The sequence below is a fragment of the Pongo abelii genome, chromosome 20 (assembly GCF_028885655.2).
Source record: "Pongo abelii isolate AG06213 chromosome 20, NHGRI_mPonAbe1-v2.0_pri, whole genome shotgun sequence".
In the NCBI taxonomy this organism is placed as follows: domain Eukaryota; kingdom Metazoa; phylum Chordata; class Mammalia; order Primates; family Hominidae; genus Pongo; species Pongo abelii.
Genome location: NC_072005.2, coordinates 46,140,721 through 46,159,292, shown reverse-complemented (window position 1 = coordinate 46,159,292; position 18,572 = coordinate 46,140,721). Strand labels below are relative to the sequence as shown.

General features: G+C 49.4%; 1 protein-coding gene across 50 annotated transcripts in view; it reads right to left on the bottom strand.

Annotated features, from left to right (window-relative positions):
• PLD3 (phospholipase D family member 3) overlaps nucleotides 1-18,572 on the bottom strand; it is a 31,293-nt gene that overhangs the window by 12,328 nt on the left and 393 nt on the right. For 6 of the 50 annotated variants that reach the window (XM_063719151.1, XM_063719143.1, XM_063719142.1 and 3 more), the window contains exons 2-3: nucleotides 550-582; nucleotides 202-417 (exon numbers count right to left, since the gene is read on the bottom strand). The exons of 3 other annotated variants lie outside the window; for them this stretch is intronic. The gene's annotated coding sequence lies outside the window, so the exon portion shown is untranslated. 50 annotated transcript variants of the gene reach the window in all.

The following is an 18,572-nucleotide window of genomic DNA, read 5'->3' as shown; positions in this document are numbered from 1 at the left end:
TCCAAGCTCTAGACAACCCCAGAAAGGCAGCGCTGGATGAGGTCAGCGGAGCCCCAGGTCTTTGTGCCTGGCTTTTCTCAGCCCTGGGACAGGGGGTATATTCTAGGTGGCTCCTCCGCCCTCAGGTGCCCCTACACCACACAGCTCAGCCAGGGATCATCAGGGCCTCCCTGCCACCCCGCTGCCCATCCCCCCACCTACCCCTGAGGGGCCTCGGCCTCGCTCTCAGGCGTCTGCGGCTACCTCCGCTGGGCCCCAGCTTCTGCCTGGACAGGCTGAACGAGGGTGGGAGGATGAGGGGGCGCGGCCTGTGGGAGCTCCGCCCACTGCAGCGGGGAGTCTGCGCAGTGCGCGCCTCAGTCCGGGCTCACCGCAGCGAGAAGGGGGGCTCGGCTTCCCAGACACTGTCGCTCCAACCTGGCCGGGTTGGGGGGTAGTACATGGCTGGTGGATGGGCTTTGCTACATTCCACCCTAGAGTCCCCGTATAGGGCAGGGAGGCCACAGGTAAAGAACAAAAGGAACCTCACGTCTTTTCTCATTTACAAACCTTGTGAATTTGTGTACCATGGACATGCATTACCTAGTCAAAAATAAATACATAAATGAAATTAATAAAACGCTTATAAAATGAAACGGAGGGATCAAGGTTGAATAATTGAAGAAATGTAGCGATAAAGTCAACGGAAGACAGTTCACAGCATGAGATGGGAAGAAAAGGGCAGAGGAGATGGTGAATTTTCTGTTGGAGTCTCTTTGGATTTCGGTATTTGATTTTTAAAAAAAAGCCAGCTGATATTTTGGTAGGGATTTAAAAAAATTTATTTTCCGATCCACCCCATCCCATATCTCCCAAGAGGGATTTAATGCCCCGGTTGGAGAAATACACTGGAGACCCCTTTCCCCTCTCATCCCTCCTCTCCTAATTGAGAGAGGGTGGCACCTCTCTCAATGAGACAGGGACACCCTCTTCCCTCAAGCTCCCCCAAACACACATGGCAGAAGTCAAGAGATAACTGCAGAAAAGGAGTATTACTGAGAGAAGCAACAGGGCAGAAGTGGTTGTCTTCAAGGGAGTGGGATTTTGCGGTAGGTCAAGATTGCTTTTTATTGTAAGCCTATTTTCTTTTCTTTTTTTTTTTCAGTGCCAGAGTTCTCTTTCCTAGGTTGGAGTGCAGCAGCACGATCATAGCTCACTGCGGCCTCAACTTCCCAGGCTCAAGCAATCCTCCTGCCTCAGCCTCCCGAGTAGCTGGGACTACAGGCACGTGCCACCATGCCCAGCTAAGTCTCGCTCTGTCTCTCCCACGCTGGAGTGCAGTGGCGCCATCTTGGCTCACTGCAACCTCCACCTCCCTGGTTCCAGCAATTCGCCCACCTCAGCCTCCCGAGTAGCTGGGACTACAGGTGCCCGCCACCATGCCCGGCTAATTTTTTTTTTTTTGTATTTTTTTAGTAGAGACGGGGTTTCACCATGTTAGCCAGGATGGTCTCGATCTCCTGACCTCGTGATCTGCCCGTCTTGGCTCCCAAAAGTGCTGGGATTACAGGCATGAGCCACCGCGCCCAGCCGCAGCTAATTTTTTTTTTTTTATATTTTGTATAGATGGGGTCTTGCTTATTGCCCAGGCTGGACTCCTGGACTCAAGTGATCCTCCTACCTTGGCCTCCCAAAGTTCTGAGATTATAGGCATGAGCCATCACATCTGGCCCCTATTTTCTTTTTTCTGAGACGGAGTTTCGCTCTTTCGCCCAGGCTGGAGTGCAGTGGCACAATCTTGGCTCACTGCAGCCTCTGCCTTGTGGTTTCAAGCGATTCTCCTGCCTCAGCCTCCTGAGTAGCTGGGATTACAGGCGCCCGCCACCATGACCAGCTAATTTTTGTATTTTTAGTAGAGACAGGGTTTCACCATGTTGGCCAGGTGGTCTCGAACTCCTGACCTCGTGATCCGCCTGCCTGGGCCTCCCAAAGTGCTGGGATTATAGGCATGAGCCACTGTGCCCGGCCTATTTTCTTTTTTAAAATTGTGAAACATAAGCTATTTTCAGAGAAGTATAGAAAATATCTTGGTGTAGGTTGAGAAATAATTATAAAGCAAACACAGGCGTCGCCAGTTTCATTACCTTTTAAAAAATCAGGGGCGTGCATTACTCTTTTTTGACAAAGAAGAAAAACAAAACTCTCAGAGCTAGGTGCTCCCCTTACTGCAAGATCCAACCAAGATTTGTAGGGATAACTTGCAAACTCCTTCCTACCAATGTCAGATCCCAGATTGGTGAGGGTAGAACATGCTAGATCCCCTCTTTTCACAGCAGGAAGACAAACGGGGACGCCTAAAAAGGATCTAGCAGGTCGGGTGTGGCGGCTCAAGCCTGTAATCCCAACACTTTGGGAGGCCGAGGTGGGTGGATCACCTGAGGTTACGAGTTCGAGACCAGCCTGGCCAATGTGGTGAAACCCTGTCTCTACCAAAAATGTAAAAATTAGCTGGGCGTGGTGGCGGGCGGTTGTAATCCCAGCTACTCGGGAGACTGAGGCAGGAGAATTGCTTGAACCTGGGAGGCGGAGGTTGCAGTGAGCTGAGATTGCACCACTGCACTCCAGCCTGGGTTACAACAGAGTGAGACTCTGTCTCAAACAAACAAACAAACAAAAAAATCTAGCAAGAAACAGCAACAGACTAAGGTTATTTGAAAGTCCAGAGGTCACTAGGAGAAGCAGAAGATAACATCAGTCTTAGAGGCGGCTGACCACAGCATTGTGGGTGGAGGAGGCAGGAGGGAGTGCACGAAACGCTTGCCTTCAGTTTTCTTTGAAGGCCTTGGTGAGACATATTTTTATTTAAGAATATGGAGTTGGAACAGCAGGCAATGTGAAATTAGGGAAGCCAAGATGAATAAAAACAAAACCGAAGGCGAGGTGGGGCATGGAGATCTGAAGTAACAGGACTGGCAGCGTCAGGGCTGGAGAACTGGGATGGTCACTAATAAACCAAAAATAGGGAGAAAGGCCTGGCACCATGGCTCACACCTGTAATCTCAGCACTTTGGGAGGCTGAGGTGAGAGGACTGCTTGAGCCCAGGAGTTCCAGACTAGCCTCAGCAACATAGCAAGGCCCAGTCTCTACAAGAAAATAAAAAATAAAAACAAAAACAAAATAAAAATAGGAAGAAAATAGATGGACTTCGTTCAAATTGTCAGTGATGTTTTTTGGCTTCCAAATTGTACAGTGATTACAGGTCTGTAATGATTAGTTTAATTTTAACTTTTGATGTTTTAATTGTATTATTTTTCTTATTGTGTTAACTTTTGATTAAAAAGTAAACTAATATTGGAGGGCCAGGCGCGGTGGTTTACACGTGTAATCCCAGCACTTTGGGAGGCCAAGGTGGGGATTGCTTGAGCCCAGGAGTTTAAGACCAGCCTGGGCAACATAGTGAGACCTAATCTCTACAACAAATGAAAGAAAATTAGCCTGGTATGGTGGTGTGGACGTGTAGCTCCAACTATTTGGAAGGCTGAGGCAGGAGAATTGCTTGAATCTGGGAGGTGGAGGCTGCAGTGTGAGCAGTGATTGCACCACCGCACTCCAGCCCAGCTGACAGAGTGAGAGCCTGTCTCATAAAAAACAAACAAATAAACTAGTACTGGAGAAGCGATTTAGATTGGATGAGACTGGCAAGACAATACAGTAAGTGCTAGAGCCAGATACCTGTGTTTGAATCTGAGCTTCAGCACTTAGGGACTGTTTGACCTTGGAGAAGTGACAACGCCTCTGTGCTCTTGGTTTCTCCATCTGCAAAATGGGCATGGTAACAATAGCATTTGCTGTTCGTTAATTTTACACACATTTACTGGTTGCCTTGTGTGCACCAGGTATTGTTTTAGGCACTGGGGATACAGCTGTGAACAAAATAGACCCGAGGGAAAAACAGAGGCCAGGTGCAGTGGCTTACGCCTGTAATGCCAGCACTTTGGGAGGCCGATGTGGGTGGATCACCTGAGGTCAGGCATTTGAGACCAGCCTGGCCAACATGGCGAAATCCCATCTCTACTAAAAATACAAAAATTAGCCAGGCGTGATGGAGGGCGCCTGTAATCTCAGCTACTCAGGAGGCTGAGGTGGGCGAATTGTTCGAACCAGGGAGGTGGAGGTTGCAGTGAGTTGGTGCCACTGCACTCCAGCGTGGGTGACAGAGGAAACTCCGTCTCAAAAAATAAAAAAAAAAGGGATAATAAACAAGATAATAAATAAATGATATAATGTTAGAAGGTAGTAAGTGCCACAGAGGATCAGGGCAGTGGGTGGGGGTGGAATTGTTTGTGATATTTAATAAGGAGGTCAGAAAAGGCCTCACTGAGAAGGGGATACCTGAAGAAAAACTTCAAGGAGGGGTGAGATGGACATCTGTGGGAAAAATGATCAGTACAAAGGCCCCAAGGGAGGAATGTGCCTGGTGTGGATGGAGAAGAGTGAGGATGCCAGTGTGTCTGCAGTGAAGTGGGCTGGGGGGTGGGAGAGGAGATGTCACAGAGGTGACAGGGCCAGATCCTGCAGGGCTGCCTGGACTGTGATGAGTAGAACAGGGTCACGTGTGGGTTCCCAGCAGGGAAGGACGATGTGATCTGCTTCAGAATTTTTTTAAGAGATGGGGATCTCCACCAGGCGTGATGGCTCATGCCTGTAATCCCAGCACTTTGGGAGGCCAAGGTGGGCAGATCACCTGAAGCTGGGAGTTCGAGACCAGCCTGACCAACATGGAGAAACCCTGTCTCTACTAAAAATACAAAATTAGCCGGGCGTGGTGGCACATGCCTGTAATCCCAGCTACTCGGGAAGCTGAGGCAGGAGAATCGCTTTAACACAGGAAGAGGAGGTTGTAGTGAGTCAAGATTGCGCCACTGCACTCCAGCCTGAGTAACAAGAATGAAACTCTGTCTCAAAAAAAAAAAAAAGAAAGAGAGATGAGGATCTCCCTCTGCTGCCCAGGCTAGTCTTGAACTCCTGGCCTCAGGCGAACCTCCTGCCTTGGCCTCCCACGGTGCGGGGATTTCAGGCATGAGCCACTTCGCTGGGCTTCAGTTGGATTTTGTAGTGGGTTGAATGGTGGCCTCAAAAAAGATATGTCCCATGCAAGCATAATCCCCGGAACTTATGTGCATGTGACCTTATTTGGAAAAAGGATCTTTGCAATTGTAGTCAGATTTAGGATCTTGAGATGAGATCATCCTGGACTATCTGGATGGGCCCTAAATCCAATCACAACTGTCCTCAGAGATAGAACAGGCAGAAGGTCATGTGAACAGGGAGGCTGACATTAGAGTGATGTGGCCATAAACCCAGCAATGCCTGGAGCCACTAGAAGCTGGGAGAGGTGAGGAATGGAATCTCCCCTCCAGCTTCTGGAGGCGCATGGCCCTGCTACACCTTGAGTTTGGACTTCTGGCTCCAAAACTGAGAGAATTAATTTGTTTTTTTTTTTTTTTTAAGACGGAGTCTCGCTCTGTTATCCAGGCTGGCGTGCAGTGGCACAACCTCAAGTGATCCACTGTCTCGGCCTCCCCAAGTGCTGGGATTACAGGCAGGAGCCACTGCGCCTGGCCATACATTCTGTTGTTTTAATCCACGAACTTGATGGCAATTTGTTACAGCAGCCCGAAGAAACAAACACAGGTGTTACAAGATTCCCCTGGCGGCTGTGTGTCGGGAACAGACTGGGGCAGGGCAAGGGAGCCCAGGGAGGAGGCTGCTGGGAGCATCCAGACAGGAGCCAAGGGTGGACAGGACCAGGGTGTGGTCAGCCAAGTGTCGAAGAAAGGGCGGGGTCTGCATGCATTTTGAAGGTGGAGGGGATAGCATTTCTAGGCTGGATGTGGGTTTGAGAGCAGTAAAGGAGTCAGGGATGACTGAGTTTTGGCCGCAGCAACTGCAAGGATTGGAGGTGTCAATAGCTCATTGGGCAAGACAGAGAGGCACAAGTTTGGGGAAAAGACTAGGAGTTTGGTTTTGAACATACAACATTTGAGATGTCTAAAATCTGACTGACTCCTCCCAACTAAAGGAGTCAACAGGCTGGGAAAGGTGGCTCACACCTGTAATCCCTGCACTCCGGGAGGCTAAGGTTGGGGGTGGATTGCGTGAGGCCAGGAGTTCAAGACCAGCCTACACAACACAGCAGGACTCATCTCTACAAAAAGTAAAGTTTTAAAAAAGGAATTAGCACACATATAATGTGCATAGAAGAGCCACTGACATGCAGGAGGCTCTCAGCAAAGGTGACTGTCAAGGCTCCTAACAGCTCCCCATGCAAAGGCATCCCCCATCCCACCCCCAGAGACAAGACGGTTGCTTTTCATTGTAGGTCTTTACTTACATTGAATTTTTTTAAGTGCACATAAAACTTCTATGGAAACTAAATTATAAAGAGGCTCAGGCTCCTAGCTAGGGTGCCCCATCACCAGATCCTAGCCTCCAGAGGACTGTGGCCTCAGCTGGAGAAGGAAATCAGGCCCCCTCCCTGCTCAGATCCTTGTGGGAGCAGGGCAGGGTGAAACTGAAGGTGGGCATGGGCAGCCGGATGCTGGAGTTCCTCCTCAGCCCGTCTCAATGCCTGTATTCTCAGGACCCTAGAACCTCCATGGGGCTCCCAGCGCGCCCCATCCAGGTTGGTACTTATGCTCTGCCTCCTCGCTGGTATGACATGAGATGAAATCAGGTCTTGGTTGGGCGCAGTGGCTCGCACCTGTAATCCAGCACTTTGGGAGGCTGAGGCAGGCAAATCACCTGAGGTTGGGAGTTCGAGACCAGCCTGACCAACATGGTGAAACCCCGTCTCTACTAAAAATACAAAATTAGCCGGGTGTGGTGGTGCATGCCTATAATCCCAGCTACTCAGGAGGCTGAGGCAGGAGAATCGCTTGAACCTGGGAGGCGGAGGTTGCAGTGAGCCAAGATTGTGCCATTGTACTCCAGCCTGGGCAACAAGAGCAAAACTCTGTCTCAAAAAAAAAAAAAAAAAAAAGAGATCAGGTCTCATCTGGGAGAGGGCACTGCCAGGAAGCGTGCCCTCCCCCAGCCCACAGAATACCCCCCAGTCCCCTTGCCTTGTGGTCCTGCCCCCCTTGGAGTATGACACCACAGCCCGCAAAAAGGAGGAAGTAAAACCCACTGTCACAGATCCCCGAACACCCCAACCCCCAGGGGAGGGTGGCAGTGGGAGATTTGATTCCTCCTCTACAGCAGCCCTTTAAATTGGAGAGCTCATGGTTCAGATCACACCTCTGCCACTTTCTTACCGACTGATGCTGAGCATGGGGCTTTACTTCTGAGCCCTGCTGGCCTCATTTATAAACCGGTATTAGCCATATTGGCAGGGCACAGTAGCTTATGCCTATAATCCCAGCACTTTGGGAGGCCAAGGCGGGAGGATAGCTTGAGCTCAGGAGTTTGAGACCAGTTGGGGCAACAAGGTGAGACCCCATCTCTACAAAAACTTAAAAAATTGGCTAGGCAGCTGGGCACGGTGGCTCATGCCTGTAATCCCAGCACTTCGGGAGGCCAAGATGGGTGGATCACCTGAGGTCAGGAGTTCAAGACCAGCCTGGCCAACATGGTGAAACCTCGTCTCTACCAAAAATACAAAAATTAGCTGGGCATGGTGGCAGGCTACTCGGGAGGCTGAGGTCCAAGAATCACTTGAACCTGGGAGGCAGAGGTTGCAGTCAGCCGAGATTGCATCATTGCATGCCAGTCTGGGCAACAAGAGGGAAACTCCGTCTCAAAAACAAACAAAAAGATAATTGGCTAGGTGTGGTAGCCCATGCCTACGCCTGTGGTCCCAGCCACTTGGGAGGCTGAGGGTGGGACCACTGCTTGAGTCCAGGAGGTCCAGGCTGCAGTGAGCCGTGATTGTGCCACTGTACTCCAGCCTGGGCAACAGAGCAAGACACGGTCTCAAAACAACAAATAAAATGGGTATCATCTTATATGCACTAGAGGGTGGTGGCTGGGGGATCTCTGAATAGTTAAGGGGGTGGGTCTCAGAGTCCCACAGCTCAGACTTCAGATCTCAGCTCTGTGGAACTGGGAAAAGAGGTTCCCTTCTCTAAGCCACACTTTCATTCTCTGAACAACGTGGAGATTAATAATACCAACCTCACATTTGTTGGGAAGTCAATGAGATCTCCATGGAAGGCAGGAAGCACAGTAAGCCCTTGAAACATGCTAGTTGGTGAGATCTGTGTACGCCCTCGTATCTTGTATACACTTCAATCACACATAATCAACATATGTGTCCCTTGCTATGTCCGTTGTCTGATTTATTCCTATAGCTCTAGGGCCCAGGCCATTGTAATTGCTCAAAAAATATTGAAAGCAGAAGAAATGGAGCAGCAGAATAGAAAAATTTGAGAGGAGATTATTTTAGATGTCTCTCTATACCTAGTGACACTTTTATACACAATGATAACCAGCTGGTATCAGTTCTAAGCCCAGAGCATACAGGGTAGGTGCAGACAATGGCATCTCAACCTGAGATTCAGGTTGAGAGGGTGGGGAAAAAGTCAAGGCTGATTCAAGCCATCTGAGAATGCAGAGTGTGTTTCTGAAGCCTACATACAGGAAACATGAGGCAGATTACACCACAGGAGACATTTACAAATCCACAGGCTGGCCAGGAGCAGTAGCTCACATATGTAATTCCAGCATTTTGGTAGGCTGAAGTGGGAGGATCGCTTGAGCCCAGCAGTTTGAGACTAGCCTGGGCAACATAGCGAGACCCCTGTCTCTAATTTAAAAAATAACAAAATAAAATTCACGGGGCTTCCAAATGGTTTAAAACAGAAATGTTCTCATGTTTAATGGCGCTGATTTTCACTCGATGGTGCAGACCTCTTTGGACTGAACCATCAATTGTTTCTGACCTCTTTGGACTGAACCATCAATTGTCTACAGAAAACAGAACAGAACACTGGTTTTGCAAACTGATTTTTCATTTTCAGCAGTTAGATCCTTTATTTCAAAGGACCCTTTAAAATAAGTGCCCCTCCTAGGGAAAGAAGTCAGTCAGTCTGAAAAACAATTAAATAGGTCCAAAAAGCATCATGAATGATAAACACTTCTGAACTGGAACTTAAAAACCCTAAGCTGTCCCACTCCTGCTCAAAATCCTTCTGTGGCTCCCCATTGCCCCCAGGACAAAGTACTAACTTCTTACCGTGTCTTACAGAGCCCTACATACACAGGCCCCTGTGGATCTTCCCCCATCATTACAGCTTCAATTCCCTCTTTCTCAACCCAAAGCTCTGTCTTGTTTCCTCCTTTCCCCTGACTCCAGCTCTGGAGGTCCCAGGGCCCCCCAGACACCTCCTTCAAGGTGTCCCCAGACTCCCACACCTACTATGTCCCCAACTGTCCTTACCATCTTCCTCCCCCAGGTCCCCATTTCAAGAAGAGCTGTTGAACCCATCCTTCAGGTCTCAGCCTTGGTGCCTCCTCCTCCAGAAAGCTCTCCTTGACTACCCCCAGCCCTGGGCCTTGTCCTGGACCCCAACAATTTGTCGACTTGGTCCTGTGAGGGTCTCTCCAATTCACCCTCCCCCACAAGCTCTGACTTAGTCTCTCCCACCTGGGTCCCCACTCCAGCCACCTCCCTTGGCTTCCAGACTCCACTCAATCCTTGCAATCCCACCTCCACATGAATTTGACACATCCCTCTCCTGCTCAAAAACTCTGTGGCTCCCCGGTGTCCTCAGTACACAGTCTCAGCTCCTCACTGTGGCTGACAAGGTCTTGAATGATCTTCCCTGAATGACCTCTTTGGCCTACTCTCTCACCGTTCTTCCCACCCCTGCCATATTTATGATCTTTCAGTTCCTTGAACCAAAACCACACTTTCATCACCAGACCCTCCCAACAGCTGCTTTCCCTGCCAAGCACACCTTGCTCATTTCTGTCCACTCACATACCACCTCCTCCATGAAGCCCTCTGGGCTCACACAGTCCCCTGGTCCTCCCTTTCCCAGCCCTGATCCCTCTGCCTATGCCTCCTAGGGAGAGAAGACGGTCAGTCTCAAAAACAATTAAATAGGTCCAGGAAAGCATCATGAATGGTGAACACTTCTAAATTGGAACTACAGAAATCTAAGCTGTCCCACTCCTGCTCAAAATCAGTGCTGTGATTAGCTGGCAGTGCTTGCTGCTGGCAGTGCCTAATGATGGGTTCGTCTCTCCTATTTGACTGGGAGACCTATGACAGCAGGGCCAGGCTATCTAACTCACTGCCATGTCCCCAGTACCATGGAGCATAGGAAAGTGCATAGCAGATGCTCAGTGGCCAGTTAATTAATCTATTAATTCAACTAATATTTAATCAATAATGACTTGCTGACAAGCCCTGCTCCAGAAACTGAGATTGCAGGAAAAAAAAAAAAAAAAAAAAGAGCGGGCACGGTGGCTCACACCTGTAATCCAAGCACTGTGGGAGGCTGAGGCGGGTGGATCACCTGAGGTTGGCAGTTCGAGACCAGCCTGGCCAACATGGAGAAACCCCGTCTCTACTAAAAATACAAAATTAGCCAGGCATGGTGGCGCATGCCTGTAGTCCCAGCTCCTTGGGAGGCTGAGGCAGGAGAACTGCTTGAACCTGGGAGGCAGAGGGTGCGGTAAGCTGAGATCACGTCACTGCACTCCAGCCTGGGCAACTAGAGCGAAACTCTGTCTCAAAAAAACAAAAAACAAAAAACAAAAAAAGGAAAAAAATTCTTCTTAAAGATGTTATTCTACTAAGGGAGTGAGGGAGTGAAAATAAATGAGTGAAATACATAGAATGTGCCTTGGAAAAAAATAAAGCAGGGGAGGGAGACAGTGGCATCACAACTGCCAAAGGCTTATGTCCCAGTTCAAAAATAATAACAGGGTCGGGCATGGTGGCTCATGCTTGTAATCCCAGCACTTTGGGAGGCCGAGGTGGGTGCATCACTTGAGGTAAGGAGTTCGAGACCAGCCTGGCCAACATGGTGAAACCCCGTCTCTACTAAAAATACAAAAATTAGCAGGGTGTGGTGGTGGGCATCTATAGTCCCAGCTACTTGGGGGGGCTGAGGCATGAGGATCGCTTGAACCTGGGAGGCGGATGTTGCAGTGAGCTGAGATCATGCCACTGCACTGTAGCCTGGGCGACAGAGTGAGACTCAGTCTCAAAACAACAACACAAAAACAAAAATAACATAGCCGGGCATGGTGGCTCACACCTGTAATCCCAGCACTTTGGGAGGCTGAGGCAGGTGGATCACTTGAGGTCAGGAGCTCGAGACCAGCCTGGCCAACATGGCGAAACCCTGTCTCTGTTAAAAATACAAAAATTAGCAGGGCATGGTGGTACGTACCTGTAATTCCAGGTACTTGGGAAGCTGAGGCAGGAGAACTACTGGAACCCGGGAGGCAGAGGTTGTAGTGAACTGAGCTCGCACCACCACACACCAGCCTGGGTGACAGCGAGACAGTGTCTCAATGAAAAATAAAATAATAATAATAATAACATGGCTGGGCACAGTGGCTCACTCACACCTGTAATTCCAGCACTTTAGGAGGCCAAAGCAGGAGGATTACTTAAGCCCAGGAGTTTGAGACCTGGGCAGCCTGGGCAACAAAGTGAGATCCTGTCACTACAGAAAAATAAAAAGCCTAGGCTAGGCATGGTGGCTCACGCCTGTAATCCCAGCACTTTGGGAGGCCGAGGCAGTCAGATCACGAGGTCAGGAGTTTGAGACCAGCCTGACCAACATGGTGAAACCCCGTCTCTACTAAAAATACAAAAATTAGCCAGGCCTGGTGGCATGCGCCTGTAATCCTAGCTACTCAGGAGGCTGAGGCAGGGGAATCGCTTGAACCCAGAAAGTGGAGGTTGCAGTGAGCCAAGATTGCGCCACTGCACTCCAGCCTGGGCGACAGAGTGAGACTCTGTCTCAAAAAAAAAAAAAAAAAAAAAAAAAAGCTAAAAAATAGCTGGGGATGGTGGTGTGTGCCTGTAGCCCTAGCTACATGGGAAGCTGAAGCAGGAGGATGGCTTGAGCCTGGGAGCTTGGTCTGCAGTGAGCCATGACTGCGCCACTGCACTCCAGCCTGGGTGAGAGAGCAAGACCCTGTCTCAAAAAGATAAAGAGAGAAAAATAATAACATGGTAGGGCTGGGTGCGGTGGCTCACGCCTGTAATCCCAGCACTTTGGGAGGCCAAGGCGGGCGGATCACAAGGTCAGGAGATTGAGACCATCCTGGCTAACACGGTGAAACCTCATCTCTACTAAAAATACAAAAAATTAGCCAGGCGTGGTGGCGGGCACCTGTAGTCCCAGCTACTCGGGAGGCTGAGGCAGGAGGTTGGTGGGAACCTGGGAGGCAGAGCTTGAAGTGAGCTGAGATCGCACCACTGCACTCCAGCCTGGGTGACAGAGTGAGACTCCATCTCAAATAAAAAAAAAAAGAAAGAAAAGAAAAATAACAACATGGTAAGTTTAGGGCAAAGCAGTGTTACCATCTCTGTTTTTCAGATGAGGTGGCAGGGCTCAGGGAAATTACCTGCTTAGGTTGCACAGCATTGGTTTGTCAGTTGGAAATTTGTTTGTTTTTTGAGACGGTGTCTCACTCTGTCGCCAAGACTGGAGTGCAGTGGCAGGATCTCGGCTCAAAGCAACCTCCATCGTCCAGGTTCAAGCAATTCTTATGTCTCAACCTCCCGAGTAGGTGGGATTACAGGTGCCCGCCACCATACCTGGCTAATTTTTGTATTTTTTGTAAAGACAGTGTTTCACCATATTGGCCAGGCTGGTCTCGAACTCCTGACCTTAAGTGATCTGCCCACCTCAGCCTCCCAAAGTGCTGGGATTATAGGGATCAGCCAGGAATTTGAACCCAGAGCTCAGTTATATTCCAGGGCAGTGTACGGTTGAACTAATTCATGAACAAACAATGCAAAATCTCCCTTCATCACATCAGGTGAGGGACCCTGCGGCCTGAGGGAGGCGTGAGCCTGCAAAAGTGCAGGGTGTGGAGTGAGACAGTGGGGCTTCTTGCATTTATTTTTGATTTTTTTTGAGACAGGGTCTCTTCGCTCTGTTGCCCAGGCTGGAATGCAGTAGTGGGAACACATCTCACTGAAGCCTGGAACTGCTGGGCTCAAGTGATCCTCTTGCCTCAGCCTCCCGAGTAGCTGGGACCACAGGTGTGTGCCACCATGCCCAGCTAGTTTTTATTTTTTTTGTAGAGTCGGGATCTCACCACATTGCCCAGGCTGCTATTGAACTGCTGGGCTCACCTGACCTCAAGTGATCTGCCTACCTCAACCTCTCAAAGTGCCGGGATTACAGGCATAAGCCACTGTGCCTGGCCTCAAAGCACTTAATATATTTGTTTTTTTTTTTAAATTGGACTTAATATATTTAATTTTCACAACAGTCCTCTTAAAAATCCCACTTAGGGAATTAAGGATACAGAGAGGTGAAGTCACAGGTATAAAGAGAAACAGAGAGGATATGGGGTAAGCCTCGAACTGGACTTTGGTTAACAAAAAAGAGAGAGGAAATGGAGCAAGGATTTGAACCCAAACTGCCTCAAGCTTCCAGGGACAGATGCCACATGACAGCTGCCTCTCCTGTTGTTCTCTCCTGTAGATCCCCTGCTGCCTGCCCCCCACTGTCTGGGACAGCAGCTGAACCCTGTGGTGGCGCCGGCCTCTCAAAAACTCCATTAGCATTTCCCTAGCCTGCCCTCAAATTTTATGACTATTTATTTATTTATTTGAGATGGAGTCTTGCTCTGTCGCCCAGGCTGGAGTGAAGTGGTGTGATCTCGGCTCACTGCAATCTCTGCCTCCTGGGTTCAAGCGATTTTCCTGCCTCAGCCTCCTGAGTAGCTGGGATTACAGGCACCCGCCACAATGCCCAGCTAACTTTTTATAATTTTGGTAGAGATGGGGTTTCACCATGTTGGTCAGGCTGGTTTCGAACTCCTGACCTCAAGTGATCCGCCCGCCTCAGCCTCCCAAAATGCTGGGATTACAGGCGTGAACCACTACGCCCGGCCTCGATCTTTGACAGGGATATTTGAAACCTTCTCCCAACATAAAGGATATGTGAGTGCGGACTGAAGAAGATTCTGGCTCTCTTTCCAATAAGGCTGCCTCTCACTAGTCGATCCTGGGTAGAAGTTCTGGAGCTGCCACAGCTCAGGGTGATGGCTTCATGTCACACTGGACCGCATCCCTCCTCGGCTCCACATCCTCCTGTAGCTCCCACCTCACTTGGAGTAAAAGCCAGCCTTCTGCATGGCTCACAAGGCCTTCCACGATGTGCCCCATCACCCCTCCAACATCGTCTCTTGCCCCCTCCTCTCACTGACCTCCCTGCTATTCCTTAAATATTCCAAGCTTGCTCCTACCTCAAGACTTTTGCTTTTGCTGTTCTCTTTGCCCAGCATGCTCTTCCCCCAGAGGGCCATGTCACTCTTTCTTTCTCTCTCTCTCTTTTTTTTTTTGAGACAGAATCTCACTGTCGCCCAGGCTGGAGTGCAATGGTGCAATCTCGGTTCACTGCAACCTCCGCCTCCCAGGTTCAAGCGATTTTCCTGCCTCAGCCTCCTGAATAGCTGGGATTACAGGTGTCTGCCACTATGCCTGCCTAATTTTTTGTAATTTTAGTAGAGACGAGGTTTCACCATGTTAGTCAGGCTGGTCTCGAACTCCTGACCTCAGGTGATCTGCCAGCCTTGGCCTCCCAAAGTGCTGGGATTATAGGCATGAGCCACCACACCCGGCCGTTTTTTTGTCGTTTTTTTTTATTTTTTGAGACAGGGTCTCCCTCTGTTGCCCAGGCTGGAGTGTATTGGCAAAATCATAGCTCACTGCAGCCTCGAACTCCTAGGCTCAAGCGATCCCCCCACCTCACAGCCTCCCAAGTAGCTGGGACCACAGGTGCACACCACCATACCTGGCTAATTTTTGTAGAGATGGGGTTTCGCTATGTTGCCCAGGCTGATCTCAAACTCCTGAGCTCCAGCGATCCGCCTTCCTCAGCCTCCCAAAGTGCTGTGATCACAGGCGGGAGCCACCGTGCCCAGCCCTACTCTCTCTTCTCCTTCAAGTCTTTGGTTCAAATGTCACCTTCTCAGAAAGCTTTCCCTGACCACCCTATTTAAAACTATAACCTTGACCCCATATTCCCCATGCCCCTTCGAATACATCCAATAATCTACTTACCAATTTACCCACTGCCTCTTACCCCCACTAGAGTGTAGTACACAGTCCATAAGGCCAGATTTTTTTTTTTTGAGACGGGGTCTCACTCTGTCACCCAGGCTGGAGTGCAGTGGTGCGATCTCAACTCAATACAGCCTCTGCCTCCTGGGTTCAAGCAATCCTCTCACCTCAGCCTCCTGAGTTGCTCAGATTATAGGGGCGCGCCACCATGCCTGGCTAATTTTTGCATTTTCAGTAGAGATGGAGCTTCACCATGTTGTCCAGGCTGGTCTCAAACTCCTGGCCTCAGGTGATCCACCCACTTCACCTCCCAAAGTGCTTGGATTACAGGTGTGAGCCATTGCGCCTGGCCGAGATATTTTTGTCTGTATTGTTCATTGAGGTATCCCCAGTGTCTAGCAATGTTGGGCACATATATAGTACATGCTTAAGAATTATGTGCAGAATGATTAATTTGTGTTTTCATTCCCATATTGCAGATGCAGTAACAGAGGTGCTGGGAGGTTAAGCCAGTTGCCCAAGATCATGCAGTTTTTTTTTGTTTTGTTTTGTTTTTTGAGACGGAGTCTCGCTCTTGTTGCCCAGGCTACAGTGCAATGGCGCGATCTCGGCTCACTGCAACCTCTGCCTCCCGGATTCAAACGATTCTCCTGTCTCAGCCTCCTGAGTAGCTGGGATTACAGGCATGTGCCACCATGCCTGGCTAATTTTGTATTTTTAATAGATATGGGGTTTCTCCATGTTGGTCAGGCTGGTCTCGAACTTCCGACCTGAGGTGATCTGCCCGCCTCGGCCTCCCAAAGCTCTGGGATTACAGGCATGAGCCACCGCGCCCAGCCACTTTTTTTTTTTGAGACGGAGCCTTGCTCACTTATCCTGGCTGGAGTGCAGTGGCGCGATCTCGGCTCACTGCAACCTCCACCTCCTGGGTTCAAGTGATTCTCCTGCCTCAGCCTCCCAAGTAGCTGGGACTATAGGCGAGTGCCACCATGCTTGGCTAATTTTTTATTTTTAGTAGAGATGGGATTTCACCACGTTGGCCAGGCTGGTCTCAAACTCCTGGCCTCAAGTGATCTGCCTGCCTTGGCCTCCCGAAGTGTTGGGATTATAAGCGTGAGCAACCACGTCCGGCCTTTTTTTTTTTTTTTTTGAGTTAAAAAATTTTTTTTTGAGAAGATTTTTCTTTTTTTTTGTAGAGATGGGGTTTTGCTATGTTGCCCAGGCAGGTCTTGAACTCACAACCTCAAGCAATCCTCCCATCTTGACCTCTCAAAGTTTTGGGATTACAGGTGTAAGCCAATCACTGCACCCAACCACTTAAAAAAAAATTAATGTTTTTTAGAGATGGAGTCTCATTCTGTCACCCAGGTTGGAGTGCAGTAGCACAATCATAGCTCACTGCAGCCTTAAACTCCTGGGCTTAAGTGATCCTCCCACCTCAGCCTCCTGAGTAGCTGCGACTACAGGTGCACACCACTGTGTCCATTTAATTTTTTGTAGAGATGGGATCTTGCTATTTGCCCAGGCAGGTCTGTTTTTGTATTGTTTTGTTTTTTGCTTCATTTTTCTTTTTTTGGAGACAGTCTCGCTCTGTCGCCCAGTCTGGAATGCAGTAGGGCGATTTCGGCTCACTGCAGCCTCCACCTCCAGGCTTCAAGGGATTCTCCTGCCTTAGCTTCCTGCGTAGCTGTGAGTACAGGCATGTGCCATCACATCTGGCTAATTTTTTTTATTTTTAGTTGAGATGGGGTTTCACCATGTTGGCCAGGCTGGTCTCGAACTCCTTGCCTCAAGTGATCTGCCCATCTCGGCCTCCCAAAATGCTGAGATTACAGGCATCAGCCACCTCGTCCGGCCTAGGACTGATGAGGTTTGACTTAAATGTGGGAGAAACAGGCCTCATCTCTCCATAGCCCCAATTCTAAAAGCCCAGGGAATTCTGGGCCTAAGCTACCTATAGTCTCCCCCTCACCAAGCCCTCCTCAAACCTCGTAGCATTAGCTAAATGCTCTCATTTTTGGGGGTGGAGGAAATCACTCAATCCAACAAGATAATGAGATAGGGGTTAAGTATTTACAGAAGCAAGGTTAGCGATGGCCAATGGGCCACTGCCACAGGTCTGGTGATGTGGCAGAGGTGAGAGCAACACGGAGACTGTGAGGTGGTGTGGCTGCTGTGGCAGAGTATCTATCCTGATACGAGGTCTGGGATGACACCCCAGGAATGACGAGGGCAGCTGGGGAGAGGGGGAGAGTGACCATGAGGATATGATGAAGGTGACTTGATGAGGGTGACAGTGACATGGTTTATTATTATTTTTTGAGACAGAGTCTTGCTCTTGTTGCCCAGGTTGGAGTGCAATAGCGTGATCTCAGCTCACTTCACTGCAACCTCCACCTCCCCGGTTCAAGCCATACTCCTGCCTCAGCCTCCCGAGTAGCTGGGATTATAGGCATGTACCACCACGCCCGGCTAATTTTGTATTTTTAATAGAAACGGGGTTTCTCCATGTTGACCAGGCTGGTCTCGAACTCCCGACATCAGGTGATCCGCCCACTTTGGCTTCCCAAAGCGCTGGGATTACAGGCATGAGCCACTGCACCCGGCCGAGGGTGACATGGTTAATAACAATATTAGTCAAAAACACCATGTCAAACTGAGCCTACCACAAGAATAAACTCACAGAATCGTCACACTCAGCCCTGATGTGGATGTCCCCGCGTGCATTTTGCAGATGAAGCTGGGATTGGAAAGGTGCCATAAGGTAGTCAAGGTATCCAGAGGTGTAGTGGTGGGGCTGGGATTCTGACACACCCCAGGTAATGGGCTGCAGTACCCCGTATGTTATGTGAGATGTGACACGGGGAAATGACGAAGACACGGAGGGAAGAAAAATAACTGTAAGGCTGGATGGCTCCTTATGGGGAAAACTGGAAACATGAGGAGTGGATGGTGACTGGTCAGAGGAAAAGTAATGCCAAGGGAGGGACAAAGACATAAGGGGTAATGATGGCATAAGGGTTGCATTAGCGCGATTTAAGAAGAGCGATGGGGACAGTAGCCATGCGAAGGTGACTTGGGGGTATGATGAGGGTTTAAGAGAAATGAGGATTTTATAAAGGAGAAATGGCAACAAAAGCGGGATGAAGGTAACATATGGCGATGACGAATTTAAAGGGAGCGATACGACCTATGGTGGCAAAGAGGGCTTAAGGGGAACGAAAGTGAGTTAAGGGAGTTGATGGCGACTTTAAAGAGGCTGATGGCGACAGAAGGAGTTGTGAGGATTTAAGTGGGATGAAACAGAAGGAGAGGAATGGTGAC